The sequence below is a fragment of the Dama dama genome, chromosome 12, assembly GCF_033118175.1.
Source record: "Dama dama isolate Ldn47 chromosome 12, ASM3311817v1, whole genome shotgun sequence".
Lineage (NCBI taxonomy): Eukaryota > Metazoa > Chordata > Mammalia > Artiodactyla > Cervidae > Dama > Dama dama.
Genome location: NC_083692.1, coordinates 23,417,797 through 23,430,332, shown reverse-complemented (window position 1 = coordinate 23,430,332; position 12,536 = coordinate 23,417,797). Strand labels below are relative to the sequence as shown.

The following is a 12,536-nucleotide window of genomic DNA, read 5'->3' as shown; positions in this document are numbered from 1 at the left end:
GGATAGTTTATTGTTATATAAAGCAAACCTGAAATACTTTGAATCCTTGGAGCCTTAAGTCCCTTTCATGACAGAAGACTGACGTTGACCACAGTTTGTTCAGTGTGGAAGTACATGCTGAGTCATCTACAGTGTGCAGCTTTGTGGAAATGGTGTGCAGTCTTGCATCCTATGGGTATTCCTTCTCCTTTTGCCATTGTTATCTTGGCCTGGAATGTCCATTTTCTTTTGATGCCCAGCCTTCTGCTATATACTGGTTGCCATTCCATCAACCATAGTTCTTCTCTTGCGTTTTGAAAAATATCATGTGTCTGGGTTCTGTCCCAGACCTGCTGAATCAGACATGCTAGGGGTGTGAGCAGGGGTATTTGGATTTTCAGAAATCCTCTCTAGGGCATTCTGATGCTCAACCAGAACTGAGAACTACTGTCTCTTTTTAAAAAAAAAAATATTGCTCTATGATGTTGCTTCTGTACAGCAAAGTGAATCAGCTATATGTTTACATATATCCCCTCTTCTTCAGATTTTCTTCTCATTTAGCATTGAGTAGAGTTCCCTGGGCTATGCAATAGGTTCTCATTCGTTATCTGTTTTACACACAGAATCAATTGTGAATGCACGTCAATCCCATTCTCCTAATTCATCCCACACACACACACACACACACACACAATTTTCCCCTTGATATCCGTACATTTGGAGAACCATTGTCTTATTGCCTAGGTTAAAAATCTTTTGCTTACAAATAGTTGAAACCCACTCAAGCTGTCCATAACAACAACAGCAACAAAAAAGAGAAATTTACCATAAGAAAGCAGGAGAGTCTTGCAGAACCCAGGTGCGTGGGATCTACATGGGCTTCTTAAAAGACCCAATCCTGAAACTGGAGCACTGACAAGGACCCAGGTAAGCTAGTCCTCTCCTCCCATGCATCCCTCTGTTTGCCCAGCTCCTTTCAGATCTTGTGATCTCAGAGCTCTGCTTCGCTCTGTATTGTCTGCTTCTTTCTTTTTCTCTTTCTTAGTTGGCCTCTTTCACCACTAAGTAAACACATGTCCCAACATGGTAGCCTCCTGAGTACCCAAGACTAGATGTCCTCAGTTCAGCTGACCAGTCTAGGTTGACTGGCATCTTTCAGTCTAAATTCCTATGAGAGGATCAGATTGGCCGAGGACAGGTGATGTGTCCGCCCTTACCAATCAGATAACATGGTTCAAACATGGCTGCCAAAGAGCCACCCTGTGTGAGTTCAGTATGAAGGCTGTTCAGCTATCTCAAACTATTTATCTACTTGCCATATTCTCCATACTAAGTCACTTTATTTTTGATTTCAGCTTTATTGCCAATATTTTCCCATTTAAGAAAGTTAAGTTGCAACAATTTCCACATATCGGGGTGTTTTAATTTTGCAGATGCCAAACAGTGAATGTGCTATTCTTTATCCCTTGTTCTCCCTTTTATAAATATGCATCACTTTAAATGTTGAGAAAATTGGAGCCTTGGGAAATCTGCTTCTCCTAAGTAGTAAAAGTCAAAAAGTAGTAGAATAAAAGCAATTGAATGGCACAGTTATTTTCTATAATATGTATAATTTTAATCATCAAAATAGTGTTTAAAGGCATAGAGGTAGTTCATCACAGACAGTGCTGAGATGTGACCTTATAATGATCTTTTACAGAAGAGTTTCCTGCCTTTTCTTTGTCAACACAAGGGTTTAAAAAAAAAAGAGGAAATGCTTTTAGGAGGAATAAAACATAGAGCCTGGCAAAGGATTAGTATTTAATAGTATTTTACCAATAGTATTTACTTAGAAATATTTATTAGAAATAACTTCCAGGTAGTATTGAAACATTGAAATAAGTTACCAAAGAAAGTAGGTAAGATTTTATTCACTCCTATTTTAATTGTCTTATCAGCATCTTACACATATGGAATAGACAAAAATACCCACAATATTTGGCTCTCTATGAAAACAGAGTTTGTTAGAGGAAGTAAAATACAAAAACAGTGGATAACACCCTCACCTTTGGTATTCAGAGATCTCCACATGCTCTCACTTGTCCCATTTTATTTTTATAGGGCAAGAAAAAGGTATAGGGTTCACTGTCTCTGTTTCACTTCTGAGTAAACAGAGGCTCAGCCATTCCTACAATTAAAGATTCTAATTTCCCTAATTTCTTCTTCAGGGAAGGTGCACAACAACAATTTCCACATATCACAGTGACTTAATCTTACGGGTATCACTAAGATGAACTAAGCAGATAGAATGTTAAGAGAGAGCACAATGTTAATGACTAAATTAGAATTGAATTTGGTCTCTTTAAAGGGCAACAAGAACCAAGGTGACTGTATTTCAGTAAATTATAATGCAAAGAAAATTCACAGTGGCTCAAATAAGTCACAGAAGTGTATTTGTGTTAGTGAAGGTTGGGTTATAAGTATGATGTGATAGAAAAGGGACTTTTCTGGTGGTCCCATGGCTAAAACTCCGTGCAACTGAGCGCATGATATGAAAGCTAAAAACTGAAAGTAATATTTGATAAATGTTACTGTATCAGAGTAGCTTCATCATTAGATGACACTGTGTCACTTAGAGCATAACTGGCAATTCCTGGAGCATATCTTACAGCATTAAAGCAATAAACATCTTCATAAAGCTTTACCAAGTCTCAGCTTTAACATCTTCGGTCAAAGGTAAAATAAAAACAATCTATAAGTAATGTTTTCAAGTAATTTGTAAGCTTATGATAAATACTGTGTTATCTGGGATTTTTTGTTTTAAGTAACAGATTCAGTGGAATCTATTGGGTAAAATTAATTGGGTAATTGAGATCTAAGGGGTAAATCTAACTCCGTTTCCAGTGATGTCATCATTGTTTCTTCTGATATTTCCACCTCTCTGCTCTGCCTTTCTCCTGATGCTTTTATTCTCAGCAGGTTTTGCTACATGATGACAAAGCAGCTTCCCTGGTCCTTATCACTTAGGATATCAGAAAGCATGAGATCCTTTTTCTTTCTGCTTTTAAGTGATTACTCTCCAACAGAATCCAATTGGACCACTAGATCACCTGCCTATCCCCCAGGCAGGGAGGCAAGAGGCCTAAAGTTGGGGCTAGTAGTTCTCTAAAGAAAAGGAAGGCTTCTGTTACCAGAAACAGGAGAAGGGGGTGTTGAGTAGGCAGAAAGAACAGATGTCCACCCATACATTACACAATTGCCTGTTAGGCACTTTCACATCCTTGGCAAAAAAAAAAAGGCCTTCACTAATGAAAAAAAAAAAAAAATGACAGCTTGAAATATTATAAGTAGTAAAAGAAAAAAATGTTTGAGTCCTTTTTAATATTCTCTCCAGTGCCCCAGGGTTACAACTAATTATTACTTTCTCTTTGCTTGTAAATATTTGCTTAGCCCTCTGCTCTGTTATTCAGTCATCTTTCTTCTACAGATCTATCTTCCTGAAATAGGGTGTGAACACTTGAAGACAAGAACTTTGTCTTTTATCTGTTAATGTCCAGTGCCTAGTTCAGTACCCGGGACACAAAAGCCACCTGATGCTTTTAAAATGGAATTGGATCCTATCTAACATCTATCTATTATATGTACTGCTTAAATTAGGAAAACAGCAATAATAAAAATTTCACTGGACTAGGGCTTTAGGTCAGGCCTCCCCAGGGAAAGTGGAATGGCTCATCTGATTGGTGAGTCTGGGATAAGGAAGGAACTGCTCACACTCAAGCAGGTTCTTCCACCAGCCACAGAGGCGTGGGAGCCACGGCCTGATCCAGTTTGGAGGAAGCCCACAGTTGCTGTGCACCCAAGCCATGTCTCTCACCTCCCCTGTTTCTTTTGATGGATTCAGAATTCAGGTGCAGAAAGAGTATATAATTCAATGGTCCTCTCAAAGAGTTTAGAAAGATCCTGTGTTTGTGTTTAGATATGTGCAGAGAATGGATTAAAAAATAAGTATCTTGGTATTTTACATATTAATTATTTACATCCCATCATTTTCCAAAACAAATGTAAGATGGCTTCAACTTTGGCATGCTAATCTAATCCATGACATTCAAAAGCCACAAGGGCAGATAAAGAATTTTCTAAGATGCCCTGAAGCACTACTTCATCTATATGATTTCTTAGCCTAGATTATAATCAGGAAGGCACTGATCCCTTTTATTGTTGTTTTTAAGCAAAAAAGATCCTATTGCTCCTCCCCTCTTCCTCCTTATGGTGAAAAGCTCCACCAGCTATCGCATCACCAAACCAGAAACCTGGAATCAGCTGATTTCTTTTCCTCCCTGCTGCCCTTCCCCACAAATATCTGCTCTATCATCAGGATTTCCTCCTTGACACCTTTCATATCCAATGTGTCTAAGTTCACACATTGAATTTTCTTTCTCCTGGACCCCATCCAGCATTCCCCTTTATAGACCTTCTTTTCCTTTTCTGACTGTGGCCAAAGTGTTCCTTCTAATGTAACAGTGTGATTGTATTACTCTTGCATTTGAAATCTCTTTACTGCCTCTAGGATTTAGTCCAAACTCCTTAGCATACATACAGGGACTTCAAGGATCTGGCAGCTGCTGAGTTCTCCAGCCATGTCTCTGAATGATTTCTCTCTCAGTCCCATTTCGCCATCACCCCTCCTCCTCCAAAACACATACACTGGAGCCATTGTGAAGTACTCAAAGTACCTCTTATGGGCTAGGCTCATTCACATTTGGGGGTTGCTTTTGCTGCTCTTCTGCCTATAATTTACCCCTTCCAGTCTCCTCCTGCCCCCAAACTAGCTCAGCTTTCAAGACTCAACCCAAGTGCAGCTTCCTCTCTGAAGTCGTTTGACAGCTCACCCTCAGGAAAAATCAAGCACTCTCTTGCATGTGTCTCCTTCTGTGTCTTGTAATCTCTAACACATTTTTTTTTTCATCAGCTGTCTGCAATACTGTGCCTCCTGTAGACCGAAAAGATCCTGGGGACTAAATCCATGTCGTGATCCTTTCGTTATCTGACACTTTAGCAATGTCCCATAAATGTTTGTTGACTAAATGCATGTTTCTATGCATGAAAGAACAGTTCAGGAATTTTTATTAGCAGTGTTCCTTTACTTCCTGTAACTTTGAGAATATAGAATTAGCTGCTCCCCAAAATGGTTGGGGAGGGGAGCCTGTATTGTAAAGATCTGGCTTTAAGAAGCAGCCTTGTGAAAGGCAGCAGGCTCTGCCTACAGTAATTTCAGCTACTGATGTTAGCAGCCTTTGTTCCTTGTAGGGTTCAAAGAGCTGCTGGCCACTTTTGGTCTTTATCTTACAAACACCCACACTCAGAAAGATTGCATGGGAAGCCAAGCAGAGAATATCTGTGTATATTGAGAGGGACTTTAAAGCTTTTGAGAGCCTCATCTTTCTGGAGTATTTTAAACATGCATCTCTCAGGCGTAGGGATGGAATAAATGAATTGGCTCAAAATTCCATCCAGGTTCTGAAAACCAACAGGACAAGAGGGAAGTTGAGAAGCAAAGATGGTTGGTAAAGTCAGCAAGGATTTACTCAGTGACCATTGCTTGGCTCGTGCTATGGGAGGGAGGGCATAGACCAAAGTTAAATAAAAAGAACATTTGTCAAAGAGGTAACAGTACAAAGTCATTAATGTTACTACAATAAATATACCTTCGGTGATAGGTTCTAATGAGAAATGTAGGCGGCTTTTAAAAAAAAAATTATGTAACAACATAAAGTACTTTGGGGCTTCCCAGGTGGCTTAGTGGTAAAGAATCCGCCTGTCAATGCAGGAGATGTGGGTTTGATCCCTGGGTAGGGAAGGTCCCCTGGAGGAGGAAATGGCAACCTACTGTAGTGTTCCTGCCTGGAGAATCCCATGGACAGAGGAGCCTGGTGGGCTACAGCCTATGGGGTCACAAAGAGTCGGACACAACTGAGCATGTAGGCACTGTGCACTGCATAAAGTACTTTGCAAAGCCCAGGCTGTTTTCTTACAGTTCATAATGGTTGAAAAGTGAAGAGTTCAAGGGATGCTCATGTTCTGAATCAGAGGCTGTATGTTGGCCCACTGGACGAGAGTCATACAAAATTTTCAAATTCAAGAATTTTTTTAAATAAAAATTAAGATTTCCTACTTGTGGTTTCTTGGGGGAAAACTGTACAAACAGTTTTGGATAAGTGGCTTCTTGTAGAAACATAGAGTATATTTAGCTCTATTGTGTGTTCCTAGGCATAAGGCATAGGTTTGTTGAAAACAGTCCCATCCCCCAAAGCAGCTGAAAATTAATATTGCCTTTGTTTCACGGTTTAGATCTGAGATCAACAAACACTTTCAGTAAAGGGCTAGATAATCAAAGTTTCAGGCTTTTCATTGTAAATCATGTGGTCTTTGGAGAAGGCAGTGGCAACCCACTCCAGTGTTCTTGCTTGGAGGATCCCAGGGACAGTGGAGCCTGGTGGGCTGCTGTCTATGGGGTCACACAGAGTCGGACACGACTGAAGTGACTTAGCAGCAGCAGCAGCATATGGTCTTTGTTGCAGCTGCTCGACTCTGCCATTGCAATGAGGAAGAAGCCATAGGTAATATCTGAACAAATGTGCATGGCTGGGCTAACCTGGTGGCTCAGCAGTAAAGCATCTGCCTCCAACGCAGGAGATGCAGGAGATTGGGTTCGATCCCTGGGTCGGGAAGATCCCCTGCAGGAGAAAAGGGCAAACCACTTCACTATTCTTGCTGAAAGCATTCCATGGACAGAGGAGCCTGGAAGGCTACAGTCCTTGGTGTTGCAAAGAGTCAGACACAACTGAAGCAACTGAGCATTCACACGTGTTCCAATAAAACATTTATTTGTAAGTACAGACATTTAAATTGTGTATAATTTCAATGTCACAAAATAGTGTTTTTCCTTTGTCTTTTTTTTCCCCCAGTGATTGAAAACTATAAAAATTATTCTTAGCTCGTGGACCATGTGAAAATAGGAGGCAGACCTCACTTGGCCCATAGGCCAAATGGTCGTTCGATGATTGTCATTAAAATTTTTTTGCTCTTAGGTGTTTTAGTCCTAACTAGACCAAGAGGAACAAGTTAGGATATGCTGTCCTCTATAGAGTGCCAGGGAATTCTCCATTCCTCACTTCTTCATCTTCAAAAGAAGCTGGGTCGATATTCCACTTGAAGGTGGAAGAGCCAAGTTGCTCACCTCAGAGGCTAGTCTGCATTTCAGACAGCCCCGGTGATGAGTGAGCCTTGTGTTTTCCACGAGGAACTCTATCCCTTCAGCATCTGTATCCCAATCATACTTATGCATGGAAAAGGCTAAGTAAAATTTATTAATATCCTAGCTAGAAAGAAAACTATAAAATTACACATATATGCAAGCTTGTGTGTATCTGCAGTTCAAAGTGTAGTCAGCAAAAAACGCATGCATGCTATTGCACTGGGAGGAAACCGGTGTCTTTGAAATCAAATACCCTGCCATTGGCATATTCAGGCTTGAAACCCGGCTGCAGCTTTTAGCTTCCACCACATGTTTACATTGGAAATCTCTCTGTGCGCATATAGAGTTTGTTCTCTTATGAAATCATGTATCTTGGGAAGGATAATTTAAAGCCATTTCCGTTTGTTATGTCTGAGCTGAACTAGACTATTAGGGCTTGTTAACGCTGGATAAACTTGAGCCCTATAACTGCCTTCATCTGCAGATTATAGAATCTGTCCAACAAATTGCATTCTGATGTTTTCAGATGAAGGCTAAGCAAGCAGGGGCCTTTTAATTTATATTCTATCACCATGGTTGTCTGAGGAATCACGGTTTTGCCTTTCATGCCTACTTGGTAGAGTATAGATGATATAAGTCTGGAATGGGCCAAATCCAGAAGTAATTGAGACACAAAACTCCCATCTGCTACAGCCAAGCAAGGAAAGCTGGCAGTCAGAAAACTGCTGGCTAAGCATCTTTCTTCAGAGTATCTCCCTCCCCCCTAGTCTCAGCATAAATCAATGTTAGGTCCCCTGGAATATCGTGTGTGGTCTGCATTTAGAAATTTCATTTGAAAATTATATCGTGGCAACCATGAGACAGACAGATAAAGTAAAACAAGTTTTCTTTAGGCTCGTGTTAAGTAAATAGAATTAAGTGAAGATAGACGGTTTCCCTGATTTAGCAAAGGGGAGGTGATGGCTGCCCCAGGGATCTCACTCCCTCCGCCTCTGTTCAACAAGCTCACGGAACACACTTTCTTTTTTTTTTTTTCTTTTTTTTTTGGAACATACTTTCTGTCATGTTCCTCTTTAAGCATTTGGCTTGTTATCATTCTCTTTCTTAGATACTTGGATATTAGAAGGCGAAAATTGCATCTGTTTGACTTCTTTTTTAAAAAAGTTTAGCAGAACTGCAGGACGGCTTCAGTAGCATCTTCAGTAGGATGGCCCTGGGCAGCAGTGTGACTGTGCAACATGGTGTCTCTAACTCAGTCTCATTAACACTGTCTCTGCTGAGTTCAGTTCTTTTCAATAAACTTGTAGAAGGCACCATCCTAAGCGCAAAGGTTGGTGACAGGGGTGGAGATGGGATATAGAGACAGTTAAGACATGGACCCTCTCAAAAGGTGACTGTGGATATGAATCACCTTCATCAGGACCAGATTCAAAGAATGCCAGAAATGAAGGGCAGATACTGGAGTCTAACATTTAAATGGGATTTTCAGTAGGAAATCAGGTTTTAACCAGAAGGAAGAAGAATCTTCTAGACTAAGGGAACAACATAAACAAAATTCCAAAAGTAGAAAAGTTCAGAATGTGTTCGAGGAATGTGGGAATAAGTCACCTCTCCAGACTTCCTTCCCTCCCTCTTTCCTTTATTCAGTAGTTATTTAATGAATACCTGGGGAAAACCAAATAGACTTGGCCCCTGTCTGCACAAAGCTTACAGTCTAGAGAGGAGACAGCGATGACTGAGGGAAACCCAATGTGAATGACAGATTGTAGCTGCGATCCCTACCTCCAAGAAGAGGGCTGCCTTGGCTAAGAGAGCATCACAGGAGAATTCAACATGCTTTTTGGAGTAGTTTAAAGGGATAATAAGCACTGATTTGTTATTGTTGTTCAGTCACTAAGTCGACTCTTTGCAACCCCATGGACTGCAGCACACCGGGCTTCCCTGTCCTTCACTATCTCCCAGAGTTTGCTCAGACTCATGACCATTGTATTGATGATGCCATCCTACCATCTCATCCTCTATTGCCGGTATCAGTCCTTCCAGTGAATATTCAGGTTTAATTTCCTTTAGGATTGACTGGTTTGATCTCCTTGTAATCCAAGGGACTCTCAGGAGTCTTCTCTAGCACAACAATTCTAAAGCATCAATTCTTCAGGTTCTCAGCCTTCTTTATGGTCCAACTCTCACATCCGTATATGACTACTGGAAAAACCATAGCTTTGATTGAAGGCACTGATTGGAAGGGGTCATTGCATAAAGTCAGAGTATACAAAGCATGTGCAGGAAACCTTGAGAGTTAGGCTATGTGTGTTGTTACATGCGACTCCCAGAGTCAGGGAATGGAGTGGGCTTCTTGTCTTTGTTCTAAGAGCAAAGGAAAGTGATCGATTTGCTTTGAGCAATGAACGTGATGGCATGGTGAGATGTATTTTTTGGAAAGATCACTATGGCTGCAGTCTAGAGACTGAATTAGAGGTGTTGGGAGGGGGTGGGGGGTTTTCCTGGAGGTAGATACAGTTTTCCAGGGGGAATATTGCTGGTTGTTTACACTGGGGTAATGCTGGAGAGATGAGAAGAAGGAAATGATTCTGAGGGCTGAAGATGAGTTTGGCCTTGGAAACATTGATTTTGAGATGCCTGTAAGACACTGAGAAGATAGACCAGAAAGTTATGAGTCTGGAGCTCAGTGAAAACATCTGGACTGAGAGACACATTTGAGAGTCGTCTCCTTACAGATGAAGATTGAACCATGGGTGTGGTTAAATGCTTAATTGAATGGATGATAGAATGAATAAATTAATAAATGAGATTGGGAGAGGAGAGAGCACACAGCGTAAGAGGGGCCAGCAACTGTGTGATGCTGTGTTTCTGTAACTGCCATTGTCACTTGTGAGGATGCCAAGGTAAGCTTCCGGTTCCATGGTTAGCTCTCATGCCTCACATGGACATATTTGGAGAGCTGACAAGAACCAGGGAAGTGACCAGGCACCCTCTTTCCCATGAGGAGACGCCTCTCCTAACCCTTCCAACTTACAAGTGGGCAGACTCCAAGAGTTCCCAGAGAAGATGGTTGTTTGGGTTGTAAAACTGTTCTCTAAAGAACAGCCTCAGTTCCTAGGCTGATTCCATCAGTGGTCTGAATTGATCAGGGTTCTTTCTATGAGACAGTATGTTCACGAGGACCTTGGGGTACCAGGAGAACTTTGTCCTGGTCTTGCTGCCTTCGGCACTCATCTGGGGAGTCTTCCCTACTCTCCTCCCATCCCACTTGCCAGGCACTGAGAGACAGGACTGTCCACCTAGTTGCCATCGGAAGGGGTTTGGGCTTCAGAGAGGGAGCTTCAGGGGATTCGGAGACACCTACAAGCACAAGCTCCCTGAGGCTCTTCTAGGTCTGCCCCTGAATCCAGTCACCCCTTTGTCATCTTTTCTGAGGCCCCCCAGGGTTGGCCTGCCTCTGTCTCTTGCTTTCACCACCAGCAGATGGGAACCCCGTGGGGTGAGAGGGAGGGATGTGACGGGGAAGGTGGGCTGGCATGGCTTTTCCCCATGTTTAACTTGCAAGTTGTAGTCATAAAACTTCTCATCCTTCCAGTTCCTGAAGCGAGCACACAGCTCCTTGGAAGTTTCTGAGGCTTTTTATGACTCGCAAAGTCAGAGAGCAGGTTAAGAGCCAAAACAGCCCCCTCTGGGTGTCCTCCCCAAGCTTCTCCTTATTTTGTGTTGTTTTCCTTAGATACCTATCCCGGTTTCTGAGGTCAGGCCTGGTGTACACCTGGTATCTTGGCATAACTGCTGGTCGTACCTCCTTACCCTTTAGAATGTCTAGAAGATAAATAGCTACCCTCTTTAACCTCAGAGAGAAAGAGAAATTGATGTCTTGATGGTAATGGTGGCTTCACAAAGGACTGAAATCACCTTTATCTGTATTTTAGTGAGCCAGCAGCATAGCTTTTTTGGTATTTTGTCCCAACAGCTGGACTGGGCCTCTGCATGTGTCAGTGTAGGGGTTGGGGTACTGGAAGGGAGGGTGCATTGAAAAGTGCTGGATCTGGTGTTGGGTGCTGCCGCAGGCATTAGCCCGCCCTTTTCTCCTGTGCCTTCCTTCCTCCATGACCAGTTCTGCCCACAGGAGATTCAGACTGGCCCGTGAAGAAGATAGCGCAAAGACTAGGGTTGAGAAAAGTGGGTTTCCAAGCAGCTATGGGGGGTCAACAGCAGAGAGGATAAAAATTTGGAGGCAGAAATGGAACCAGGTTACAACAGAACAAAGCGTAGGTGTGGCAGTGGGCCAGCCTGGCCCATTGTTGTCTGGTTGTTGCAGCAGGGGGTGGGGAACACAGAATTGTCAACATTTACTTATAATTTTTCCCTAGAATAGTTGCCACTTTGGGGAAATGGTTCAGGAAGACCATCCCTGTGTCCACATAGCTGTGCTTCTATTATGAGGTTTCTGGGCATCTCAGGCCACCCAAATGGAGTAACCCACCCAAGTCTGTGGGTCTCTAAGAGATGTATTTAAATCACATGTACTCAATATAAGAGCCATCCGTGATGTTAAACCAACCAACAAACAAACATCTGATCCTTTCTCATTGCCACTTCCGTGCAACAAAAAATATTTAGAATTGTTGACTATAGGGGTAGTGTTTTCTCAACAAAGAGATTACTTGTAACAACATTGGAAAAAGAGCCACAGTCACTACTATTTTTGGTGCTACATTGGTGATCTGCTTATAGTAACCTTTGCATCTCTCTCTGATGTTTTAAAATAGAAAAATGAAGTTTGTTGCTTCTGGGCACTCAGAAAGTCTGAAAACCTTATGCAGTCTGATAGGGAAGACAAATCAGTTAAGTCCTTGGGAATCTGTAGGGCAGCCTCTGGAATCACTCATGAGTTGAGGAAGACTCAATGGTGGATTCAAGACTGAAATTTGAATTTAGAAGCCCATATCAAGCTTTAAGTTCTGAAATGCCTTTGTGTAAGCCATGTGGTCTCAGCGTAACTCAGTTTCTTTTTCTGTAAAAGCAGAAGGTAATCCTAGTATTAGAACTAGTACCTCAGTACCTTTCAGCATTTAGGAAAAGTTCCAGTGAAGGAAGTGATCTCTATGATTGTGTAGTAGACCATGGTGTACAGTGACGTGGACTCGTCACTGGAGGGGTGACCTTGCTCAGGAATAGTAGAGATGACACTCCTGCTTTGGTGGGACTAGTGCAAATATGTTTTTGCATCACATTTTTATTTTGTCTGTTTTTAGAGAAACACCTTTTTTTTTTTTTTAATTCTTTGCATTGCATAAAGAAAATGTTAATATAAATC

General features: G+C 41.8%; 1 protein-coding gene across 1 annotated transcript in view; it reads left to right on the top strand.

Annotated features, from left to right (window-relative positions):
* Positions 1-12,536, top strand: part of RAD51B (RAD51 paralog B) — a 609,692-nt gene that overhangs the window by 484,351 nt on the left and 112,805 nt on the right. The window lies entirely within an intron of this gene.